The following is a 23,671-nucleotide window of genomic DNA, read 5'->3' as shown; positions in this document are numbered from 1 at the left end:
TGCTTCACAGCTGGGCCTCATCTGGGAACCTCCAAACCCCAAACAAGGAAGGGGAATCTGAAGATCTCTTCGTAGCTCCTGCTGAGTAGCCTCAGGCAGAGGCTAAATTAGCACCTCCTTAGAGATCCAAGAGCCAGTGTACCCAGTGGTCAGAGTGGGGCCATCCAGATTACAATTCCTCAGATTACAACACTCAGGGGGCAGACTCAGTGAGCACCAAAGTCCCACTGAAGCAAGTCTTGCCCCAGAAGGGTGTCTCCAGCACAGAAGTTCTCCCACTGCAGACACAGCTGATTCTTACAGCCAATTGGTCTGGAGGTCAATTCCTCCCAGTGATACCTACAACAATCAAGGCTTAACTACAACAAGACTGTGCACAAAGCCCACAAAGGGGTGCACCAAGAGTGTCCACCTCAGGTCATTGGGGAGGCTGAGCCACAGGGCCCTATAGGACATCTAGCACAGAAAGCCACTCTATCAACACAGGGAAGCATAAAAAATGCGGAGACAAAGAAACAGGTCACAAATGACAGAAATGGAGGAAAGCAAACTACTGGATATAGAGTTCAAAACCACACTTCTAAGGTTTTTCAAGAATTTTCTAGGAACTGTCGATAAATTTAGTGAGACGCTGGAGGATATGAAAAAAGACCAACTAGAAATTAAGCATACACTGACTGAAATAAAGAATATTATACAGAGATCCAACAGCAGACAAGAGGATCCCAAGAATCAAGTCAAAGATTTGAAATACAAAGAAGCAAAAAATACCCAACCAGAAAAGCAAAATGAAAAAAGAATCCAAAAATATGAAGATAGTGTAAGGAGCCTCTGGGACAACTTTAAGCGCACCAATATCCGAATTATAGGGGTGCCAGAAGAAGAGAGAGAGCAAGATATTGAAAACCTATTTGAAGAAATAATGACAGAAAACTTCCCCTACCTGGTGAAAGAAATAGACTTACAAGTCCAGGAAGCACAGAGAACCCCAAACAAGAGGAATCCAAAGAGGACCACACCAAGACACATCATAATTAAAATGCCAAGGGCAAAAGACAAAGAGAGAATCTTAAAAGCAGCAAGAGAAAAACAGTCAGTTACCTACAAGGGAGTACCCATACTACTGTCAGCTGATTTCTCAACAGAAACTATGCAGGCCAGAAGGGAGTGGCAAGAAATATTCAAAGTGATGAATAGCAAAAACCTACAACCAAGATTACTTTATCCAGCAAAGCTATCATTCAGAATTGAAGGTCAGATAAAGAGCTTCACAGATAAGGAAAAGCTAAAGGAGTTCATCACCACCAAACCAGTATTATATGAAATGCTGAAAGGTATTCTTTAAGAAGAGGAAGAAGAAAAAGGTAAAGATAAAAATTATGAACAACAAATACATATCTATCAACAAGTGAATCTAAAAATCAAGTGAATTAAAAATCTGATGAACAGAGTAAACTGGTGAATATAATAGAACCAGGGGCATAGAAAGGGAATGGACTGACAATTCCTGGGGGGAAAGGGGTGTGGGGCGTGCAGGAAGAGACTGGACAAAAATCATATACCTATGAATGAGGATAGTGGGAGGGGTAAAGGCAGAGGGTGGGGTGGGAACTGGGTGGAGGAGAGCTATGGGAGGAAAAAAGAGGAACAACTGGAATAATCTGAATAAAGATTTAATTAAAAAAAAATACAGATGTAACAGGACAATAGAATAGAACCTGGCTGGAGATCCTGGCTAGAACCTGGTTAGAGAACCTGGCTAGGCTGCTGATCAACTGAAAAAAAAAAAATGCTTGCCAATTCCAGGATGGTGTGCATATTGTCTTTTCCACTTGGCACTGCTGCTAGTGGTTTAGACTTGATGTCCCAGGACATGGTCTTTATTTTCTTCCTAGAAAAGACCCAATAAACCCTTTTTTTTAAAAAAAAGACTTTCAGCCATGGAAGTGAAAATCTTTTATTTAACACCTGCTTTAAATGCTATGTGATGTTTTTCTAGCCCAGTGGTTCTCAACCTTCTGGCCCTTTAAATACAGTTCCTCATGTTGTGACCCAACCATAAAATTATTTTCATTGCTACTTCATAACTGTAATGTTGCTACTGTTATGAATCGTAATGTAAATATCTGATATGCAGGATGGTCTTAGGCGACCCCTGTGAAAGTGTCGTTCAACCGCCAAAGGGGTCGCAACCCACAGGTTGAGAACCGCTGCTCTAGCCCCTACTAGAAATGGTGATTTGGTTCTTGGAATTTGGATTATTTTCTCCAGAATTAACATGGGAACACATCAGGATTCTGTGTCCTGAGAGACTTAAATTCCAAAGCAATTCAAATTGATTCTCAACCTTTTAAACCCAGCAAAATATCAAAACTACAGTGTCATTTATTTCAGAACATAATTAGAAAAAGTAAAATGGAGAAAAGGAAGATAATGTATTAAGAGTAATGTTAAACATCTGCCAGAACCACAAATAGCAAATGAACTATATTCTATACCATGAGTCATTTTATATACATTCCGTACTGACAGGGGTCAGAGGAGCAAGATTTTTATATCAAGATATAAAGCTAGCCATATTCTATGACTTTTACTTACACTAGGCAGGTCAGTCTCTCTACCCTTTTTAAATGGGAATAGTATTCAATTAACTACTGCAGAGCTAAATAAAAACCAAAGGACATGGGAACACAAATATTCCCTCAACTCTGATCTTTCCCATATGGATCCAATATGGCTCCTCTGACATGATATTGGTCAAAACTTAATCAGGATTTACATAAAGTGGCTATATAAAGCGACTTCTGCCATTACTTAAAAATGGAACTCTGGTACGTGGCTAACCAGAACAGACGGTAGAACAATAGATTATGTGCCTTTTAGTTCTTATAACGACAGAAGAATGACAACATGCTATCAATCTTTGCCATTAAGTTAGAATTTTATGTCAACAACACAGAAAAGAATATTTGGATATCTTCAATATTTAAGGAAGAAAATACGTTAGGTGCTCACTGGTGTGGGCTTTCTACAAAATTTAAAAAGTCCTAAAATGAAATGTGAACTCTCATTTCCTGTCTTTCTCCCCTCACCCCCAAATTATTTATATCTAGAGATGTCAGGATGGGAAACAAAATAAAACCCTTAGTATAAAAAGTCAAAATTAAAGTTGAGAAAATAAGTGTAAAAGTTATATTCAATTCTATAAACGAAATTATTTCTAAGAGGTTTGCTTAATTTACATTAGAATAGTGAGATCTGATGAGTCTTTATCCACTTCTTTTGTCTGCAAAGAATAACTATATGTATTTTTATACATGCCAATATAAATCTATCTATTGGTGATAGAAAAACAATAGTCCCATTTCTAAATGAATTTTAAAATATGCCAAAGCAATGTTGTGTATTTTTAGGCAGTGTTAAGATTCTTGCCTAAACTCCATTAGTGTAACTCAGGCTTTAGGTACTCTGCAAATAGTTAAGCTACCACATCTGTGTATATCTCTTCCCACTTGATAGTAGGGCAAAGGGGAAATTATCACAAAGAGGAAGCATACTGCACGGCAGCTCCTTTAGATTACAAAATGAGGCAGTTACTAGTTAAACTTTAAATGTGGTGGCTCATAAGAAGGAAGGAAAAAAAAGAAAAAGAAAGAGGCCAAAAAGGAAAAGGGGGAAAGAGAAAAGGAAAGAAAAAGGAAAAAGAAAGAAGGAAAAAGAGAGGAGGAAAGAGCCAGAAATGGGTAGAAAGGTGCAGAAGGCAATCTTGAGAAACAAGGATCCTTTGGTTTGACAGTGCTCATTTATCTTTATGAGGTTCATAAGTCTGAAACTGCCATAAACCTTGTGAAAATGTGAGACATCTGTTTCCTTTGGTGTGAAGAACAAGAATAAGTAATTTACCTCATCTATCCCTAACTGCCACCTACTAAAAACAATCAAAAGCAATACAAAACTCTAGATATGGTATACATAGGTCTGTAGTCTCATTTTACTTGAAATGTGAGGATTTCTTGAAACATACATATCTACTATATATATAAAAGGTTAATATGCTAAGTATCCCTCCCACTGTCCGACTGGTTGCTGTGACACGCACTGACCACCAGGGGGAAAACGCTCAGCACAGGAGCTCTGAGCTGTAGTGACTTGGCAGCTGCCGTTCTCGGGTGACACACCCGGAAACCAGAGAGGAGGGAGCCCGATTCTTCGCCGGGCCGTGTGATTCCACCTTCGGCCGTGGGTTATGTTGTTGCTGGGGCACTGTAGGCCCCAAATCTCGTTTACTGCACACTTGCGTTTGCGTTCCACACCCTGTACGAAGACAGCAACTTTGCAGAGTGCCATCTCACACTCCGGGACCCCTTGGGGGATGTCGGAGCGCTGGTTTTGGCCAGATCCTTACAGGCTAGGGGCCGAGGGACCCACCTGCCAGAGGGACCCCACTCACTCCACAGACACTGGGTAGGGACCACGGGAGGTTGTCTCCAGGGTGTGTCTGGCCCTTCTCGCCCAGTCCTGCCCCCCAGTCACCTTCTAATTAATTTCCTTTCAATGTACACGAATCCGTACACCAGGTCACTAGTATATATATAATTAGTAGAGAATATAAATGTAACATGGAATTCAATTCCATTTCCTTTACAATGAAGTCTATAATGTTTCAACCTTTCATTACTAAATTGCTGTAGAGAGGGAATGAATATTAGAAGTAGGCAGCAAGGAGTCCCAGAAAATTATTCCACCATGTTAAATTAGAAAGCAAAGAGCTCTCTTTTGTTCACAAAATGTGAAATTTAGAATAAATAGACCAATTTCTCAAAAATCACAAACCATTATAAACCCACCAACATTAAATAGATACCATAAATAGATCTATAATCATGGGGGGGAATTGAATTTGTAATGTAAAGGCTCTAAAAAAGTAATCTCTTGGCTCAGATAGCTTCATTGAAAAATTTTACCAAATACTTAAATAATTAACACCAGTTTTACATGATCTCTTCAAGGAAACAGAAGAGGAGGGAATATTTCCTAACTCATTTTATGAGGTCAATATCACCATGCCAAAATCATTTAAAGTTTTTCTTTCTTGCCCTGGCCATTATGATAGAGCATCAGTGGGCTGGTGCATGGAAGGGTTCCAGGTTCAATTTCCTATCAATGGTAAATGCCTGGGCTGCAAATTCAATCCCCAAAGGGTCTGGGGTGTGCGGGAGGCAACCAATGAATGTGTCTCTCACATTCATTTTTTTTCCTTCTCTCTCTCTCTCTCTCTCTCTCTCTCTCTCTCTCTCTCTCTCCCTGCCCTCCTCTCCTTCCCTTCCATTCTCTCTAAAAAATCAATGGAAAAATATTCTCAGATGAGGATTAACAAACAAAATTTTTATTTTATTTTCTTCCTTTAAAAAATATTTGCACTGATTGCACTGATTTTTAGAGAGGAAGGGAGAGAGAGAAAATTATGTGCCCACACCGGAGATCGAACCTGCAACCTTGGTATATCGGGAAGATGCTCTAACCAACTGAGCCATCTGGCCAGGGTTGATGGAACTGTTTCCTATCCTGACTGTGGTGGTAGATATACAAATCTACACATGTGAAAAATTGCATAAACACATAAACATACACACCAGTACCATTAAAACCAATGGGGGGAAATATGAACGATATCAATATTCTAGGTGTGATCTTGTACTATATTTTGTAAGACTACTTATCATTGGAGGAAACTAGGTAAAGAATACGTGAGGTAGCCAAAACCGGTTTGGCTCAGTGGATAGAGCGTTGGCCTGGGGACTGTGAGGTCCCGGGTTCGATTCCGGTCAAGGGCATGTGCCTGGGTTGCGGGCACATCCCCGGTGGGGGATGTGCAAGAGGCAGCTGATCGATGTTTCTCTCTCATCGATGTTTCTAACTCTCTCTATCTCTCTCCCTTCCTCTCTGTGAAAAATCAATAAAACATATTAAAAAAAAAAAAAGAATACGTGAGGTATATCTATATTATATTATATTAATTATATTATATTATATTACATTATATTATCATATTATACTATACTAGAGGCCCAGTGCACGAAAATTCATGCATGGGGCTGGGAGGGTCCCCTCAGCCCAGCCTGCACCCTCTCCAATCCTGGACCCCTTGGGGGATGTCTGACTGCCGGAGATCGAGCCTAAACCGGCAGTTGGACATCCCTCTCACAATCCTGGACTGCTGGTTCCTAATCGCTCACCTGGCTGCCTGCCTGGTTGCCCCTAACTGCCCCCTCCCTGCCAGCCTGGTCCCTCATAACTGTCGCCCCCGCCGGCCTAGTCACCCCTTATTTGCCAGCCTGGTTGCCCCCAACTGTACCCCTCTGTCAGCCTGGTCACCCCTAACTGCTCCCCCCACTGGCCTGGTTGCCCCCAACTGCCCCCCACCCGGCCTATTCGCCCCTCACTGCCCCCTCTGCCAGCCTAATCACCCTAACTGCTCCCCTCTGCTGGCCTGGTCACCCCTAACTGCTCTCCCCGCCCCCTCACCGGCCTGGTTGCCCCATGCAGCCTGCTTGTCCAGTTGTTTGGTCATCCCTCACTAACCCCCCTTCTGGCCTGGTCATAGGCAGCCATCTTGTGAGGGCGTGAGGGTCAATTTGCATATTATCTCTATTATATAGGATCAGAACTGTGTGTGAATCTATAAAATATCAAAGATTAATCTAAAAATGTCATGTAACTCATGTTCGGTTATATATTCATCATTTACTTTTTTAGGCATTTATTGAGTTGCCCCTATGTGTAAGGTATTTCTTTATGTACTGGTGGTGTGGAGGTGGGAAGTTACAGGGTCAGCAGTCTATAAAGGGGTATTGAATAGAGATCCTATTCACAGATGTCACAAATATAATTATATAGATGTTTTTGTGATTATTTTTAAAAATATATGTGTCTTCCACTAGCAGAGGGCAGAGACTGTGACTGTTTTAATTACCACTCTATCTCCAGTGCCAAACCAGTATTTGGAACACAGTAACTTTTCATTTAATACCTGATAAATGAATAAATGATTGAGAGAATGAAACAATCAATCAATATAAAGGGTGATAAACACCACTAGATAGAATATAGTACCAAAAATAGTGACATAATAAAAAGTGCTTATGAAAAGAGAGGAGGGAATAATTAGCGTAGTCTGGGGGAATGTGGAAAAACTTCAAAGATGTGACCTCTCAGTTGGGTCCTACAAGATGACATGGGGGAAGAGGAGCAATACCACTTCAAGCAGAGGGAATAGAACACAATGGCATAAGAAAAGCACAGGATTCCATGGGACCAGCAAAGAATTTGTTGTGCTTGAGCCTATAGTCCTCTACTGGGAGAGGGATGAAATTAGAAGTTTGATTCTGGATGCTTCACTAAGGAAATTTGGGCTTTCATGCAAACAATGTGGTGGCACTGGAGTGTTTTGAAGCCAGTAAATGATGATCAGATTTGTCTTTCAGAAAGTTAACCCTGATGGCAGTGAGGAGGATAGACAGCAGGGAGGAAAGAGAAAAGCTGAGAAACCAAGACAAGAGCTTGAAATATTCAATTTATCAGAAAACTCAATTCCCAAATGTCATGCATTCATGGAAATTAAGTCTTCATAACTACTTGCCTGAATGGTTGATAAATTGTTATCTTTAAAAATCAGTGTAAATGAATCATAACATAGGAGCAGAGACATTTACTGAGAATTTTCATTGTTCTTTTCTGCATATTCTTTCAAAATACACATGCTATTTTAAATTGTTTTTTAATTTGAAATTCTTTTTCTCAATTTTTAAAATTTTGATCTAATATCTCTTCTTCATACCTCACAAAATCTTGGATGTTGTGGTTAATTTATAAATATCTATCTATATATATAAAAGCCTAAGTGACCGACTGTCCATCCAACTGACCGACCGGCTGGTACATATGATGTGCAATGGCAATCCTATATAATAAAAGCCTAATATGCAAATAGTTCCACTGGGAGTTTGGGAGTTCGACCGCTTGCTATGATGAGCACTGACCACCAGGGGGCGGCACAGAACATTGCGGGCGTTGGCGATGCGGCGCTGGCAGCAGGCAGCAATGGAGGCACTGCTGGCCCCAATGGGCCCCAATGAGAGCAGGACCGTGGTGTGATGGTGGAGCAGGTGAGTGGGTGGCACCAGGCCAAGGTGGGTGCAAGCAGGGGCCCGATCGCCCTGGTGATTGCCCAGCAGACGGTGACCAGCGGCGGCGGCGGGGGATGGGGCTGCCACCTACCTCCCAGGCGCTAAAGGAGTTGGGCAGGGGGCCCGGCCCCGATTGATTGCCCTGTAGGCAGGATGGTGGGGCAGGTGAGGGGGTGGTGCCAGGCCACGGCAGGGTGCCAGGCGGGACTGAGGGGCTGCGAGGCTGGTGGCGTGAGCTGGGGCCCAATCCCCACAGGCCACTCTGAGGGACCTCACCCGTGCAGGAATTCATGCCCCGGGCTTCTAGTTTAAAAATAAACATTGACTTGCGCACATGCAATACATATAAGGCTTTCGCTGGTGCCAATCACATGAGACACCAGAATGTATCTAAAGACCAACTATTGGCACAACGTACCTCTGAAGCTGAAAGAAAGAAGCGTCATTGACAGAATATGTCTGAAGACCAACTACTGGTATAACGTTGTTATATCATGTTGGTTGTTATATCATGTTGTTGTTTATTTATTAATCTATTTATCACTCATTGTTTTTATCAATGTTGTTTTTATATCATGTTTTTGTTATTTTTGTATCATGTCTATATTGTTTTTATATCATGTTGTTATTGTTTATTAATCAATTTATAAATTATTTTCATATACATTTTACTAATTTTCTTTCATCTCTGACACTTCTATTATAGAGAAAGGGTGAATAGCGACATTAAAATATTTTGTATTTGAATTTTATAATACTATATTATATATATTATTTTGACATGTAATTTTTTGCAGTAATGTAATTACCACACAAATCTTTCTTCTAATTAATTTCCTTTCAATGTGCATGAATCCGTGCACTGGGCCACTAGTTGTAACTATAAAAAATGATCATTTCAACACACTATTCGTGCTATTGAGAAATTGCACTTATTTCTCTTAAAACACAAAGTAAGCAATTTTGAAACAAGTTAGAGCTTGAGTAACTAAAATATTGATCTTTGGTGAGAATAAATTATAAATCTGAATTATGGAGAATAAGTACTTTACATACATTTTTGCGCACATATACATGTGATAAACTGTAGATACAATTGAATGGTATCTTTATAATGTAACTAGAGGCCCAATGTACAAAATTCATGCAAGAGTAGGCCTTCCTTCCCCCGGCTGCCGGCACTGGCTTCCATATGGCACCCGGGACCCGAGCTTCCCTCGCAGCCCCCGCTTCATCCGGAAGGTCATCTGGAAGGATGTCTGGTCTAATTATCATATTACGCTTTTACTATTATATATGATAACTTGGCTGAATCCTTCCTTCCTCTCCCAACCCCATCCCTCTCCCCCACCCCCAAAACAAAGAGAAAACTCTGCCAGTTTAAAGAAGGAAGAAGAGCAAATGAGTCAAAAAAAATTCCTCTGGGCACAATGAAATGACTTGGTTCCCTTGTTTTCCTTTCCTACCATATGACAATTTTAACAGCTCTTTTCCATCACCATAGAGAGAATCAGAAATATGGATTATGAGAAGAGAACGGCAAGGTGTGGAAGTTATTATAGGTAATGATTTTCTTTCATTTTACAAGGAATAAAGGCATTTAAATAGTTTTGTATATAAAACCTCATAAAGGGTACTAAATGTTATTTTTTGAAATTTTTATTATGGAAAATACCAAATATAAAGAAAAGCTGATAGAACAGTATGAGCCTCCATATGTCCAGCTTTAAGCTACCAATTCATGATCCAGCCACTTCCACCCTCCATTATTTGGAAGCGTATACCATTTCATCTGTAAACATTTCAGACTGTATGTCTAAAACTATTTTAAAAAACATAATAACTATACCATTAGTATACCTAAAATGTAACCAAAAAACTTTAGTTATCAAATATAAGATCAAATTTTCAAATTTCACAGATTACCTCATAAATTTTTCAAAATTCTATGAATCCAAGTTAGGTCCAAACATTGTGGCTAGTTAGTTATCTGTACAAATTTTATTTTAATGGCAATCATTCAATATGGTTAAAAATTAAACTTACAAGTTTTAATGAATTTCAATAATTAAATCTAATATAAAATAAGGGAATAACCAGATTGTCATTCTAGTAGGGCAATGTTGATATGTGCTCCACAAATGTATAGGTACATCTGGTCAAACTTAGGAAAAAAGGTGGGGGGAAGGGTTGACTTCATTTTGTCTGTTTTCAAAATACTTCCTTCTTTGCTCACCATTTTAACTACTAACCTACCCATAATAATGGTTTTATAATAAGATTTTATCAAAGAAATCAACTAAACCATGCTAACAAAACTCTCTTGTAATCTCTCACTTGCTTGTTTTAACATTTTCACTGTTTTACTTTGACCAAATACTTCCTCCTTTGTTTGAAATTAACTTAAAATCATAGGATTTCAGAGTTGGGGATGATCATGTGGCTTCCTCATCTTAGAGAGTAGGCAGCTTTGACATTATTATAATATTTGTGTTTCCAGTGAGAAAGCTAGCATGAGAAGGAGTCAGTCAGTCTACTGACAGTTACAGACTATATTCTAATTTGTTAACAGACACTACTATGTAAATATGATCAGTAAAAGTTTTATTAGCACAACATAAAATAACTTAAAATTTTATCCTTTATAAAGCTTGGTAAAGTTAACATTTTTTCCACGTTAAAAAAGAAATTGTTATACAAGAAAGAAAGAAGCACATTTAGTTCAAGATTTGAAATAATAAAGGTTAGAAACTTATCACTCACTGAAGCCTGCAGAAACAAAGTAAATGCCAGACTCTACTCTGATATTATAACAAAGAGCTATAAACATGTGTACTATCAATAAATAAAACATGCAATATGAAGTATATGATGGTACTCTGTTGTGAGATATCATAAATTAGAAATTATTAGATCTTCTGAAATTTGCATATTACGTTCTTATAATATTTTTCAGGGTTAAAAAATTATTTAGTGGTTCCTTCCACAGCCATTGGTGAAGTTTAGATAACCCTTAATGTGCAGTAAATTCATTAATGAAAAACACAAATTTGTTATGGAAACTCAGGAGTCTCAGTATACTTCTTATATGTGCATTCTACTTTACATTAAACCTAGGACTTACATGGACAGTCCAATAATGAAAAATACTTATTGAGTACTTGATATGTTCAGGGAAGTACATTAGCAAACAGTAGAATAAAGTGTCAGAATGATACCAAATGAAACCATTAATACATTTAGTTTAAAAGAAGTACTTAATGACAATAATTTGAAGATAGAAATTTTTGAGATTTAATGTTTTCTTTTAAACTCAGAGTACCTTATAAAAATGTACTAGAACTTAATTGTTCCAAGTTCTACAACATGAAAAATCCTGTATGGACTTTTCAAATTTAAAGCATTGACACTGAACTCACTTCTAATCCTCTTTATTTTTTATTGTTTAGATTGACTTCACTCATTTCCCCCCAGAGTCCCTAATGTACCAATTACCCTATATCCTGTGTACATCCCAAATTTTTTTTTCTGATTTACCAAAATACAAAAATTCAAGCTCTTGAGTCTTTTAAAGCAAAGTAAAAACAGGTGTCACAGTAAATATAATCTACTAGATTTAGAAAAGGCAATTATAGAGTTGATTTGTTCAGTTATATAGAAGTGCAGGTGTAAATCTCTGTTAATATACAGAACAGAAGGAATGCCTCATTCTAACACAACCATCAATCTTACTTGGCCCACAAGGGAAAAGCAGTGTTCACATCAACAAGCCCTATTCAGGGGGGCGGGAGTGGGCTAAAGGGGTCTGTGGGGGGAAAGTGGACATATGTAATACTTTGAGCAATAAAGATTTAAAAAATAATAATAAATATATAATAAGAACAACAACAATAAAAAAGACCTATTCATACTTTGACAGCAATGGAAATCCCATTTAAGAAATGTGGTACCAGCACTATCACTTAACAATATGTTCAATAACATGAAAGATATGTGGCAATTAGAACTTTTTGATCTCATAGCATCCTGTTGTTTTTAAAAATCATCTCTCCCCTCTCCTTCTCTCTCAATACATATTAGAAGCTAATGGGAAGTATTTAGCTAAAAATAATAAAAATAAATAAGGCTTCTTCTTACCTGAGAAATAAATCATGATCAATTAATAATATTGCTATTAATACTATTAATAGTATTATAGCTTTTAAAATAAATTTACTTACCCACACTAAATATTATTTATTTCTCTTTCTTTCATGCTTTTTTAAAGTCTGAAACCCCCTATTATATTTACATTTTATTTTTTCAATCCTTCATTAAATCATTCAGTATATATCCCCTAGTCAACTTTCTCTTATCAATACCCATACACCCTTTCACCTTGTCAAGGATAATTATAATTTTAATTTGTTTTTCTAAGATGTTAGCCAGTTAAGGATCACATAGCAAATTTTATAAGCTTAGCCTACTCAATCACCTAGTCACTAAGGAAAAGAGATCCAAGCTCACTGAATCATATCTGCTTTTTGGAAACAGTTTCTAAACTTATATTCATATTTACTGTAGTGATATAAATTTGAAGAATAAATTTTAGGAAGATAAAATGAAAACATGTATTTTCTAGGGTCTGATCAAGATTAAAATTTTTATTTTATTTTGTTTTTAAATATATTTTATTGATTTTTTACAGAGAGAAAGGGAGAGAGATAGAGAGTTAGAAACATCGATGAGAGAGAAACATCGATCAGCTGCCTCCTGCACTTCCCCTACTGGGGATGTGCCCGCAACCAAGGTACATGCCCTTGACCGGAATTGAACCTGGGACCCTTCAGTCCTCAGGCCGACGCTCTATCCCCTGAGCCAAACTGGTTAGGGCAGATTAAAATTTCTAAAATAACACAAAATAGAATAAATTAAATTAAGAAGGCTGAACTATATAGCCTTTATATAATGGACAACAAATATTCAATAATTAAGTTATTACAGTAATTGGTCACACTGAACAAATCCAAAGTCTCTCCCAGCTTAATGGTGATTTTTTAAAAAAACTCATAATCAAGAAATTAAATGCAAAACTTGAACAAAAAAATCTTGAATAGGCAGGAATATAAGAGGAAGGAAGGCTGATGTTAGTCTAGGAAGAAGGGGAGCTAGAGTTCCTCTGGAGCAGATGAAGGCCAAGGAAAAGAGCCATGTGTTTAGGGAGATAAGTATGCATTCTTTTCAGTCTTTGTTGGTTGACAGAATTGTCAGACACTACTACAACTTGTGTTTCTGGTTGATGGGGCAAAAAGGGACACATTTTAAAGCAATGGGAGCCTTTGTTGGGACATACAGTATAATAATGCTATTCACTCAGCCTACTGGAAAAAAATTGAACCAATTTCTTAGAAACCAAGTTCTTATAGTCTATCTGCTATAGAATCTCCTATGATTGGAAAGAAATGTAGAGTTGTAATGGAGATAGAGAGAGCTATTTAGAATAATTTGTAAGAATAAAAATTAAGAAAAAATCTACATTGAATATAATGCTGGCTTGAAAATGATGTGGAAGTGGTATATTTAGACAAAAATATGACATTTGTTAATATATTAATAAAGTTAAAAAAACACCTTATAGAACAATACTTGCACTATAAACATCCTACTTACTATTTTTAAAAATATATTTTAAATAAAATCTGGGAGGTTATGTCAGAATATATTGGGTATAAAATAGTGATTTTCAACTGGTATGCTATGGCACACTGATGTGTCCCCCAGAATTTTTAAAACATGTAGTACCTGGCTATTTAATCAGAGGCACTGACCTCTTTTCCCTTAGTCTGTCAAATAAAAAAATAACAATAGCCAGCTGGTGTGAATGAATAAAAATTCTACCTCCCCCCCCTTTTTTTGTTAGATTGGTAAAATATATTTTTTGGCATGCCACAGAATTTTACTAATTAGTTTATGTGTGCCATGAGATGAAAAAGGTTGAAAATTATTGGTACAGAAGATAACTTTTATTTTCTAATAACTTATCTGTATTTTCTATTTATTAAAACAAAAAGCAGTCCCACACACCAAGAGGTCCTGGGTTCGATTCCAGTGTAGGGAACATGCTCAGGTTGTGGTTTTGGTAGCTGGCTGGGGCACATACAAAAGGCACCCAATTGATGTCTGTCTGTCTGTCTGTCTCTCTCTCTCTCTTTCTCTCTCTCTCCCTCCCTCCCTCCTTCTTTCTCTCTCTCCCTTCCTCTCTCCAAAATCAATAAACATATCCTCAGGTGAAGCTTAAAAAAAAAAAAGAATAGGTGTTTTGTATACTTTGGGTAATAAGAATAGGGGATGATTTAGTGACCTTCCTGTGTATTTTTCTGGCATCAGATAGATCGCCAGTGTATTGCATTAGCCAAATAGTTTAATTCTCTGCTTATTCATTTTAAAAAAGACATAGTCCTACATAGCACTAGTACAAGGCCTGACACAAGTAGATACTCAGTAAATATTTATTAAATAAATAAACAAAGGTTATGGTGTTATTACCTGCCTCTGCAACCAAATATCAACATAAAATCCAAAGCATTTACAAGACATTTCCAAACATCCATACTTTTACATATATAAAACAGTCTGCATTTTTAAAGTTCTCATTTGGGTGTCCTATATGTTCTTTGGCATCAATACAAAGGAAAGCATGTATAAAAAAGGCACAGGGTATTGTAAATTGATGCAGCCACTATGGAAAACAGTATGGGGGTTTCTAAAAAAAATTAAAAACAGAACTATCATACAATTTAGTAATTCCACTTCTAGGTATATATCCAAAGAAAATGAAATCACTATCTTGAAAAGATTATCTGCACCTCCATGTTCACTACATCATTAATTATAATAGCCAAGACATGGCAACAATCTAAGTATCTGTTGATGGATGAATGGATAAAGAAAATGCGATATATAGAAATATAATTACTCAGCCATTAAAAGAAGAAAATCCTGCCATTTGCGACAACATGGATGGACCCTGACAGCGTTATACTAAGTGAAATAAATAAGACAGAGAAAGACAAATATTGTATGATCTTACTTATATATAGAACTAAAAAAAAAAACCTAACTCATAGATACAGAGAACAAACTAGTGGTAACCAGAGACAGCCAGTAGGTCAAAAGTTAAAAACTTATAGTTATCGAGATAAATAAGTTCAGCATGGTGATTCTACTTAACATTACTGTATTGTGTATTTTAAAGTTGCTAAGACAGTAAATCTTAAAATCCTCATCACAAGGAAAAAGTTTGTAATAATATGTGGTGATTAATGTTAACGAAATGTATTATGGTAATCATTTCACAATATATACATATATCAAATCATTATGCTGTATACTTTAGACAAATAGAGTGCTAATGTCAATTATATTTCAATAAAACTAGAAATAAAATAAAGAAGAAACCATAAAAAGTTTTCATTTGGGTGGCATCAATATAAAGGAAGGCATGTATTATTTCAAAAGAGAAGAGACTGAGAATTAAAGCAATAGACATCCTATTGAAGTATCAAGTATTTTTATGTTTAAGCTTCTGAGTATATATTCTGGCTGCCTTAGAGAATTCCTAATAGTTTATTGAGTGCAGGGATTATATGTAATTAATTTCAGTATCCTTCACAGAGTCTAACCATAAACATAGTAGGAACTTAATTATACTTAAAATACTTAAAGAATTGGGTATTTCTTGGTTACACAAAATTTATTGATCATATTTGATTTATAATGTTAGGATAGAAAGTTGTTAATATCAAACTAAACCTCTCCAAGTCAAGCTGGCTATATCATTTTAAGAAAGGAAACAAAATTATGTAAATAGATACACACATATATACATAGTTTCTCATAAAGCAAACATATCAATTTTAATCAGTTACAAAATTGTCTTTACTTGCCTCTTGCTGTTCTGTAAATGAGGGGACAGACCTGACCCAAATTGGAAAAATATTCAGGTCCCTTCAATATTATTAGGATTGTTGACTTTACTTTAGAAAGGTATAATGAAGTAGATTGACTTTCTTTTCTTTTCCTTTAAATCAAAAACAGGTAACTCAGCTTTTTGCTACGAACTGTGAAAGTTTTAATTGCAAGATACGATCCTTGTATTCAAAAGGCTTACATCATTAGTGAAGACAGAACAGTGAATAATATAAGATACAATGCACATTTTTGTTCACTGGTTTGCTAATTTAAAAGTCACCTGGATGTTTGCACAAAACATCAAGAGCTGAAATCTTAAGAAAAAGCCGTAGACAGGAAGTAAATTTTACATAGGGTCTTGAAGACAAGGTAAAATCTGAGTAGGCAGAGAAGGGAGGAAGGCTTTCTGAATGAAGTAAATAACAGTATCAAAAGTGCAGACTTGAATGAGTATGGTATGTTTGAGAGACAGACCGACTTTAAAGAGCAGAAAGAATGGGCCAAAGAAAATAAGAAATGAAGCTGGATAGTAGTGTGGGGGCAGATTAGTAAAGGCATTGACAAGCAGCCAAAAGACATTAGATTTAATGTGGGGAAAACAGGGAAGCAATGAAGCTTTCTGAAAGGGAGTGAATGCTGGAAGCTGTAGCATTTAAAGAAGGTTAATCAGGATGAGTTGGGAAAAAACAGGTGGAAACGAAGGAAGGCAGTTGTAGTAATCCAGGAATGAGGGTCTGCATAGGATTGGTGCACAGAGATACAGTGTATTCTAGTGGCAATGTGATGGGCCTTGTGACTGTAAAATTAGGGTGTACCAGCAACAAGGATGAAACATAGACTAATCCAGAGGTTGCCTACTAGGTAAAAAGGGGTTTTACTACAGATTAATAAGACCTGGAAATTTCAAAAACATTCACAAAACATTTTTTGTTTGGTTAAGGCAGGCTCCCCCAAATTTCACATCTCCTTTGCTAACTCAGCCCCATGAAAATCTGCTCCTGTAAAAATTAGTTGTTTTCAATATATAAACAAAATTAGCTGACCCATTACAGGATATGACACCCCTCCTCCCCCCCAGAGACTAAGATCATGAAAACAGAAAAATATTCTTCTTTATACTCAAATACATATTCTTTATTGCCTGGTTCCACGGGGCGGGGGGGGGGGGGGGTATCATCTCCCTAAAATCCTGAGATATAGTCCTGACTATATCTGATAGTGATCCTGTCAGAAGAAAACAAACTCTATTGAGAAAATGAATTAAGAAATCAGCACTTTGCCATCTTGCTTTCCCGAGTTGTGCTATCAAATTGGGAGGAAATTCTCTGAAGTGAAAAACAAAGAGAAGAACATTACTAAAGCTAAATTTGGCAGATTAACTAATTTTTTGGACTAATAATTATTTTAATCTATAGTCAATCCATCCCATGTCCCCTCTCCCTTTAGAATGAGTAATAAATATGTAATGTGGCAAGGGGAGTGCTCCCATGGTACTTTCTAAATACTTCTATTATTATAATACCAATTCTATTATTTATACATGATTGTGTTATGGTTTTACATCTCTTCCCCTGATCATTTTCTGGTAGAGTTGTGAATAAGAACTGAAATGTCCCAAAATAGCAAAAACAAACACATCACCCACTGAGCTCTTCTTTTACAATGTGTGACCAAACTTATGCTTTTCATACATAATCTCATTTAATCCTCATAATAATCTTGTGAGTTAAGTACTATGATTATGCCCATTTTACCGTTGAAGAAACGGAGGCTTGGAGAGTTAAGGGATTTGTACAAGATCGCAAAGCTAGTGAGCTAGTAAGTGCCAGAAAGGTCCACCTAACTTGCTCTGGTTAATCATTAGTTTATACTGCCCATCCCAAACATATGCCAACCAAAATGAAAAGTAAGAGATATAAGGGACCTGGACATTCTACTCACCATGTGAAAGAGTAAGAGGGAGCATAAATTGTAAGAACTGTGTCAGTGACACAAATGGGTAGATGGCATGATTCACTTCTAATCTTTCTGTATAGTACTGAAAACACTGTGCTCTATCTTTGAAGGAGAATGGGCCATTGCTATGAAATAAGAATCAACTGTCCCCTCATTTATAGGACCTTGACATTACATTACTATTTGATGGTATTGACAGGATCTCAATTTGCTCACATTTTAAAAAATGTTCTTACTTAGATCAACCAGGTCAAGACTAACTAGGCTGGCTGGTGACACCAAATGCTTAATTTTCTCAGTAGAATAACCAATGATCTGAACAACCTATATAACTCCTACCAGTGACCCTGAAACAGAAACTAACCTCTTAAAGATATTTCTCAGTACATAAAATCCTATCTAATAAAGAGGGAATATGCTAATTGACCCTCACACGATCACAAAGGAGGTGCCCACAGCCAATAAGGAGGGAATATGCTAACTGACTGGCCCACCCTCAAAGATGTGGCACCCATAGCCAATAAGGAGGGAATATGCTAATGGACTGCCCCATCCTCAAAGATGGCAGCACCCACAGCCAATAAGGAGGGAACATGCTAATTGACTGCCATGCCCTCAAATATGGCAGTGCCCACAGCCATAAGATGGTGGCACCCAGTCCCCTCAGCCCTGCTGGGGCGGCAGCCATGCGCCTGCCTCCAGAGTCCCTCAGTCCCCTCAGCCCCCCAGCTGCCCAGGGCCAGCCCAATGCGCAGATAACCAGGGCCGGCCGAGGCTTGCGCTGCCGGCAGTGGCAGCAGCAGAGGTGTGATGGGGCATCGCCTTCCCCTGATCACCGGGTCGCCTCCCACCCCTGAGGTCTCCCGGACTGTGAGAGGGGGATGCCAGGCTGAGCGACTTCCCTTCCAGTGCATGAATTTTCATGCACTGGGCCTCTGGTACATTCATAAGACACTTCTAAAAATAACTCTCCACTGTAATTCCCTCCTTATGCATCTGGACAGAGACGTCATATTTCCTCCACAAAGCTTCCTTTTCTGTTGCAGCAGTAAAAATCTCAATTTCAAACTGAACCAAAACAATTGAGAATTACAAATTCCTTCACAAGACATGATTATTTTTATTAGTTATTTTATATAAAATTTCTAAATATGATGGGACACTTTACATTTTAATTCTATAATATTTTAAACTAGATAATAAAGCAATTATAGCTTAAAGTTCTGTCTCCCCTCACCCCTCTTTTTTCTGCTAACACATGGTCTTCCACAAAAGAATCAGTATGATCTTTGCAGACTATAGATAAGAAGTATGGCCATGGGAAACTAAAGAATAGAACATTAAATACAAGTCAAGTAATTCAGAAGTTTAAAATTTATCATCTGTCTATGAAACCAGCAAACAGTTGGTTATACAACTGGTTCAGTTATAACTGGTTAAATAAACATCCTATTATAGGATGCAGTTGGTAACTTCCACTTTCCCTCCAACTAGTGTTGTTTTGGCAGGCAGCCATATAATCTGCAATAATCTGTCCCTGCTCTGAAGCCCCACCCACTTCCTCTGCCCCACCCCCATTCAAACTATGACTGGGATACATCTGGTGTGCTAATATAAGTCAGACAATCATAAAAGGCCTCTCTAACTATAAAAACTAAAATTTGCATAATTTGTACTTTTAATTATTTAACATTCATAAATCTTAAGAAAAAATACACTATATGATATCACATTTTAAAGATTATTTGAACGTTTTAATTTCCTTTTTTTATGTATTAGAAAGAATAGAGGCCCCAAAATAGTACTATCCACTGCAATGCTTCTTGAATAAAAATGTGTCCTAGGTACAATTATAACACTTTCATTTACACATCTGACATGTAACATATTAGGAGTTTGGAAGTCAGAGTTACACACATTTCATTTAAACCTTGTTCCAAGAGCCTAGTTGGTAAAGAAACTATTAGGCTAGCTTTCCTGGTTTATAAAATATTTTGCATTAACTTTAACATACAAACTATGAAGTGTTAAATTAAAAAACACTACTTTCCTACTTCATCTAATTCCATTTTGTGTTTCGAGTAGTCCCATAAATTATTATCTTATGGATAAGATATTTTTAAAAATATTTTAATAGGTAACTAACTTTATGTACAAAACAAAAAAGTTTCAAAGTAAACGTGACCAAATCTTCTGACTTTTCTGTCTCTGTATTTGGTATTACGTTCAAGAAATTACTCTGCTCTCTCTCCTATTTTCCCTTTTGTAAAAGAAGAAAAGTAGGAGTGGCTTTATTATTTTTTAAGATCTCTAGGATGAATAGTATGCCATTTGAGTAGCATCATTTTGAAATATTTTTACAGTAATAATATATTCATTTGAATAAACTGCATTCATTTAATAAACATGACCTTTAGTATTTTAAAAATTTTAGACTCCTGACAAGATTTTGATATTTTATTTGCAGCTCAGTGCTTACCTTACTTATCCAGGAGGAAGAAAAAATATCAAACAATATTTGAAAAAAAAATTCCCACTATTATTTATTTGCAGAATATTAAACTACATATTAAAATAAATAGAGCATATGAATCCAGTGACTTTTGAGGTTGATTACTCTCAGCTGGACTTTGAGCTAAGGCCATAAATATTCACATGAAGTTCTACAAAGCACTTCTTAGCAATATTTAGACATAAACTACATTTATAATAAGATACTAAATATGAAACAAAACACCAAGATTACAGTAGATCTTCTCAAATGCATGACCTACATTTCCAACCCAACCTATAAAAAACTTTAAAAATTCTTTAGTTAGCTACAGCAATAATAAGATCCTCAGAGGTAGCTTTCTTTAAAAGCTGCCTCTTAATTACTTAGGAAAGATAAAACTGAACTCAAGTTGTAAGATCAGCACCACGCTATCAGCTCTTTCATCCCGAGAAAGGAAGTTATTGTAGACAGTTTTATAAATGAGGCTTAAAAAGAGTACTTCCTGGTCAGACAGTTAACGGCAATAGCATTTTATATAGCTTTACATTTCGACATTTTGAAAAGAACTTTCTAAAAACTTTTCCTGAATTTCCCCTCCCAGTTCCTACAAAAGAGGAAAACTTGCTCAAGCTAAACAAATCTTGCATAAAAATCTACGAAATTCTACCAATCCCTACCATTATGGAATCATATAAGTATTAATAATAATATCAGCTTTAGTTTTAATTTTACATTTATTTTACCTTTATGCACCCTCCTTGCCCCTCACCCTGTGTGTCAGAATGAGGTTTCTCAGGACACGTTAGAAGGTAAAAGAAAGAACTTAAAGGAGGACAACTCACCCAATCCTTGATAACGAAGAAAATGCTGATAATTCACATTTTAATTTTCAAATTTAAAGTTAATTCTCTTTTAAACTTATATGCATATAAATTTAAAAACCTAATACAATCCTAGTAAGGAACTGCAGATGAAAACAGCGTGACCGGAGCACTGCACATTACTATCTGTATTGCAAGCTTAACTACTTCCTGTTACAACTCCCATTGGTTCTCATAAGTACAAGTGCCTATGGGTGTTGCCAATTTACTCCTCCTTTTGTAAGTGAACCACTGAAGGAGATTTCAGGTTGGCACAATCAATGCTAACAACTATTAGGGCAGAACTACCTTGGGCTAATACCAAGAGCCTCCCAAACTAGGTTAATTGTGAGTTAATAATTACCTAATTCAAAAGGGCAGGAGAAAATTTATTTCAACAGACTTTTCACTATTTTTCTAAGAATGTATGTGACTTCACTCATCAAATATGTATTAACTGCTTTTGCAAAGCACTGTTCTAGGCACTAGGACCATAGTAATGGACAAAACAGACAAAGTCCCTGTGGTCATGCATACCCTATCTAGCAGACCCTTTGACAATGTCATATGAGAAAACTTCCATAAAGGAAGAGACTAAAGAAATTTGTATGGGAATTTGGAAAGTCAATTGTAGTGCTCACTACTAAAAAGTACTGTAATTAAGGCAACCACCTTAAACCCAAAAGAACTTTTCCAGAACCTGGTACATAAAAGTAGGAGTTTTTTTTAATGTTTCAAAAAGACCATGTTGGAGACAACGACATAGGTTCCAGCAGGGAAAAGGAAAAACTTCTCACCATGAGTCACCAGTGACTAAGTTCTTTTAATTCAGGCTTAAAACACATTTCAAACGCATTACTTGTACATGCAGAAAACTGATAACCCAAATTAACCCCAGAAGCTTGATTTGACCAATTTTCAGGGTTAATATCAGCATCTAAGAAAAACCAGTGAAGTGCTTTGAATGGGATAATGCCTCTCTACTGAATTTTATTATAATTTTGGTAGTCTTAGTCTTTAATGCCTAATGGTCAAATCAGCAAGCTTCCATTAGATTTTGTTACAATGAACAGTTTTCTTAGATTTTAGCCAGAGTGAGACACAATCATCTTTGGCTAGACATATGGTGTGGTAGTAGGTATGGCTTTTATTTGCATTCAAGAAAACAAAAACATAATTGAGAGTAAAATGTACAGAGAAGTTCTACTCTCCCAATTCTTCTATACTTTACCTTCTTAGGCTTTTACTCCCTTATGTTTAAAATAAAATCTTTTTAGCCAACACATTGGAGAAATTCCAAAAGCCAAATTTATCTAGTCATTCAACAAATATTTATTAAGCACCTACTACATGTTAGGCATTGTTCTATGAGTTGGGGATACAGTCAAGATTAAAACAAAAGATCTCTGCTTTCATAGACGCTAATTTCTAATACAGGGATTTAAGACAAACAAATAAATACTATCTAATAAAGAGGGACTATGCTAATTGACCCTCACACCATCACAAAGATGGAGGCGCCCACAGCCAATAAGAAGGGAATATATTAATTGACAGCCACACCCTCAAAGATGGCGGAACCCACAGCCACAAGATGGCGGTGCCCAGACCCCTCAGCCCCCCAACCCCCCAGCTACCCAGGGCCGGCCCGAGGCACAGGCAAGCCTCGGATGGTGGCTGCCCAGCTGCCCATGTCTGCCCAAGGCTCAGGTAACCAGGGCCAGCTGAGGCTTGTGCTGCTGGCAGTGGCAGCAGCAGAGGTGTGATGGGGCGTCACCTTCCCCTGATCACCGGGTCACTTCCCGCCCCTGAGGGCTCCCGGTCTGTGAGAGGGGGCAGGCCGGGCTGAGGGACCCCCCTCCAGTGCATGAATTTTCATGCACCGGGCCTCTAGTAAAATATAAAAAACTGTATGTCAGAAGGCTGTAAGCACTATGGAAAAGAATACAAAGTGAAAGATAGAAATAACAAGTTTATTTGTTCACAGTTCCAAATTGCTTATAACACAAAGAAACTTCGCTTTGAAGACCAGAGTGTTAGAGCTCTCCCAGACTCTACATCTAACTCAAGGGAACAACCACATTCTGTTGCAAATAACAGAGAATCTTATTTCATTTGTTGTTAATACCTAGCAAAAGGAAAACAAAGTTCCAAAAATCTGAAATTAGAATCCATTCCTTTTTGATAAACCCATCACATAAAGAAACGAAACCAATCCCAAACAC

The 23,671-nt window shown here is 37.2% G+C and overlaps 1 protein-coding gene across 3 annotated transcripts in view; it reads right to left on the bottom strand.

Moving 5' to 3' along the window:
* The window catches only part of TAOK3 (TAO kinase 3), a 155,796-nt gene that overhangs the window by 123,957 nt on the left and 8,168 nt on the right, over positions 1-23,671 (bottom strand). The window contains exon 1 of one of the 3 annotated variants that reach the window (XM_070400094.1): positions 21,429-21,521. The exons of the other annotated variants lie outside the window; for them this stretch is intronic. The gene's annotated coding sequence lies outside the window, so the exon portion shown is untranslated. Of the gene's footprint in view, positions 1-21,428; positions 21,522-23,671 lie in introns of those variants that run through there. 3 annotated transcript variants of the gene reach the window in all.

Source organism: Myotis yumanensis, unplaced genomic scaffold (genome assembly GCF_028538775.1).
Source record: "Myotis yumanensis isolate MYYU_CA2020_CCGP unplaced genomic scaffold, mMyoYum1.0.hap1 SCAF_19, whole genome shotgun sequence".
In the NCBI taxonomy this organism is placed as follows: domain Eukaryota; kingdom Metazoa; phylum Chordata; class Mammalia; order Chiroptera; family Vespertilionidae; genus Myotis; species Myotis yumanensis.
Note: the sequence above shows the minus strand (reverse complement) of the source record. Positions and strands in the feature narration are given on the sequence as shown.